Source organism: Otolemur garnettii, unplaced genomic scaffold (genome assembly GCF_000181295.1).
Source record: "Otolemur garnettii isolate 467f Iridium unplaced genomic scaffold, OtoGar3 scaffold00127, whole genome shotgun sequence".
Taxonomy (NCBI): domain Eukaryota; kingdom Metazoa; phylum Chordata; class Mammalia; order Primates; family Galagidae; genus Otolemur; species Otolemur garnettii.
Genome location: NW_003852522.1, coordinates 4,941,946 through 4,944,994, shown reverse-complemented (window position 1 = coordinate 4,944,994; position 3,049 = coordinate 4,941,946). Strand labels below are relative to the sequence as shown.

The 3,049-nt window shown below is 46.0% G+C and overlaps 1 protein-coding gene across 1 annotated transcript in view; it reads left to right on the top strand.

The window, feature by feature from the left end:
- Positions 1 to 6: 6 nt before the first annotated feature.
- Positions 7 to 3,049, top strand: part of RFX2 (regulatory factor X2) — a 111,866-nt gene continuing 108,823 nt past the window's right edge. Inside the window, exon 1 of the mRNA XM_003797985.3 lies at positions 7 to 112. The gene's annotated coding sequence lies outside the window, so the exon portion shown is untranslated. The remainder of the gene's footprint in view (positions 113 to 3,049) is intronic.

Genomic DNA, 3,049 nt, shown 5'->3' with positions numbered 1-3,049 from the left:
CGCCATAGAGACTGTAGCCGTGGAGACTGTTACTTACCAACGGGGACCAACACGCAGCAGCCTCCGCTGCCTCCGCGGGAGCCGCTGCCCGAACTCCCGGCCGGAACTCCAGGTGACCCATGCTACCGCCCCGGGCCGGACCGGGGAGTGCGGGGCCGGCGGGGACCTGGCTCACTCGGAGGAGGGGAGTCGGGGAGCACGCCCCCGGCAACCCCCCCTTAACTTGCGCGCCTGGAGCCCCAGCTCCGCACCCTTGGTCCCATACGCGCGGCTGAGTTTCGGGGGACCCTGGTGACGCCCTCTCTTTCCTTTTTAACCGAACTCGGGGAGATGGGGACCTGTCGCCTCACTTTTTACAAAACTTACAGAGGTTGGTGCGTCTGGGGACTCCTTTCTCACGCTCACCCTCAAATTCGCTGAATTACGGGCACCCCAGGAAGCGGTTTCAAACTCTTAAAACTCCCTGAACTGGGGGTCCCCAGAATCTTCTCACTTTCGTTCCCCAAGTCTCTGAATGGGGGTGCCCGGAGATCGCTCTCTTACGCATACTTCCCTGAATTGGGGACTGCTGAGGACCGTTGTCTCTCACCCTCAAGTCCCTAAATTGGGGTTGCCTGGGAGACACTTTGATCACTTTACTCCCTAAGTCCCCGAAATTGGGGCTTCCTGGGAGCCTTCCCATTTAGCCCTAAACTCACTGAATTGAGAGTGGCTCAAAGACTCCCTTCTCATTTTTATCCCCAAATTCCTGGATTTGTGTTGTCCTGAGGAACCCCCTTTCGTTTGATTCCCAGATCTATGGACTTTGGGGGGCACCCCTGCAACCCCAGAGTCCCTGAGTTTGTCTTGGGGAGAACCCCTATCTCCCCCCCTTTTTAAAAAATTAAATCATAGCTGTGTAACCCTTATCTCCCTTTGTCACTTTTCACCTCAAACTTCCCCGGATAACCTATTTCTTACCTTTTCGCCCCCAAATCATTGTGTTTAGGGCTCCTCGGACACCCTCTCCCCCTCCCGCCGGTTCTTCCACGCTCCGCAGGAAACCCCTTTGCACACGGAGTGATCTGGACTGGAGAAAAGTTTCACCAGGGGGTGGGTGGTGCCCCCCAATTTATTAATTTATTATTTTGTTAAGGAGCCCACACTGCTCCGTGGCATTTTCTCTTGAGGTTGTGGGAGTGCATGTTTGCGTATTTAAGCTCCACCTCTTGCCCCCAAAACACACTCACACCCCAGTCCCTTATAAGTGCGCCTTATTTCTCGTCCTTTAACACACCCTCGCCACCAGCCTCGGGCTCCATTCCTATCGGTTTTTCTCGTTGCTCGGCTCTGCTAGGAAAGTTGAGTCTTCCAAACCCAGTGTCTATTTCCAGGCCCCTGAGGCCCAGCCTGCTCTGGCCATTCCGGAGGCGGCCAGAATGGTTCATCTTCCGGAAAAGATGGAATGGTTCATCTTCCTATTTTAACCGCCTGCTTGCCCCTCAGGACTGGTGAAGGGAGAAAGGGCAGATGCGACTCGTCGGCTGGCAGCCTCTTGGAAGCCATAGACACCCTACTTTGGGGTGTTGTTAGCATTACTCCTGCTCTCAAGTGTTTTCTTGTTTTGTCCCATAAATTGTCAGTGCAGGCTTTGAGAGTATTCCACCCCTACCCAGATGTAAAACCTTGTACTAGGATGGTTCTCAGTTTCAACTAAGATTTCCTCAACAAAACATTAATAATGGTTTAAAACATCAATATCAAAAAGCCTTTTGGGGGCGAGGGTTGTATGTTTTTATCTGTTTGGGGCTATTTATTTATTTATTTATTTAGAGATGGGGTGTCACTATGTTGCCCAGGCTGGACTCCCAACTGTTAGGCTGGAGTGATCCTCCAACTTCTGCCTCCCCAGTAGCTGGGGCTACAAGTACTAGGGCCATACCACTCAGCTTTTATCTTTTTACTTTCTGAGACATTGTTTGTTTGCTTATATATAAAAGATCCTTACACTCTGCCCTTCTGGGGTTTGGGAGGTGGAGCATGGGTACAAGTATCTGTTGTTTTTTCTACTCAAGTTTAAAGACTTGTACTGACTCTAAAATAACTTTAGAAATGGCAACTCATGTTCCTGACCAGAAAAATAAGAATTTATGGTGAGCCCTGTCCCCATAGGAAAAGAATAATTCATCAGCAAGACTTGGTAAAGTATTAGAAGGGATTTATATGATGGAAAGGTCAATGGTTCTGTGATCCTGTGATATTTCAACTAATTTGGGTCAAGAATGAGTTCAGAACTAGTTTTCCTGCATAGTTAAAGCAATACTGTATTTTAGTACTTATGGTAAATTTCTTTAAACCACTGAATCTGAGAGGGGAGGGACAGAGTTATTGATTACCTCAAGTAATGGAATCAGTTCTTTGAAATTCAATGATACTTGCTTTCTGGATGAAGGATACATATTACCTTAATTATAAGGGTCTTATTCATCTTTTAACAGTGTTTACTATTGAAGACCTGTTCAAGATGGTTCTGTTTACTAGTGATGCAATTTATTTCTCAGATTTAAATTTAAGTTTCTTATTAGAGTTACAGTTAACTAACAGTAATATTAAATTGATTTAACTTTAATTCCTATTATAATTGAGTCAAATTTTTAGTGTACAATATTTTGTATAAAATATTTTTAGTAAAATTTTATTTTATTTTATTTTATTTTATTTTAGACATAGTCTCATTTTGTCACCCTTGGTAGAATGCCGTGGCATCACAGCTCACAGCAACCTCACTCTTGGGCTCAAGTGATCTTCTTGCCTCAGCCTCTTAAATAGCCTGGACTAGAGGCATCTGACACAACACCAGCTATTTTTTTAGAGACTTAATGTTTCGTTCTTGCTTAGGCTGGTCTCAAACTCCTGAGCTCAAGCAATCCAATACCCACCTCAGCCTCCCAGACTGCTGGGATTACAGGAGTAAGCTACCATAACCAGCCTTACTCTGGGTTTTTTTTTAATAGTAACTCATGATTATTTTGCTTGTAAAATTCTAGGGCTAGAAGGAGCTACCTCTTAT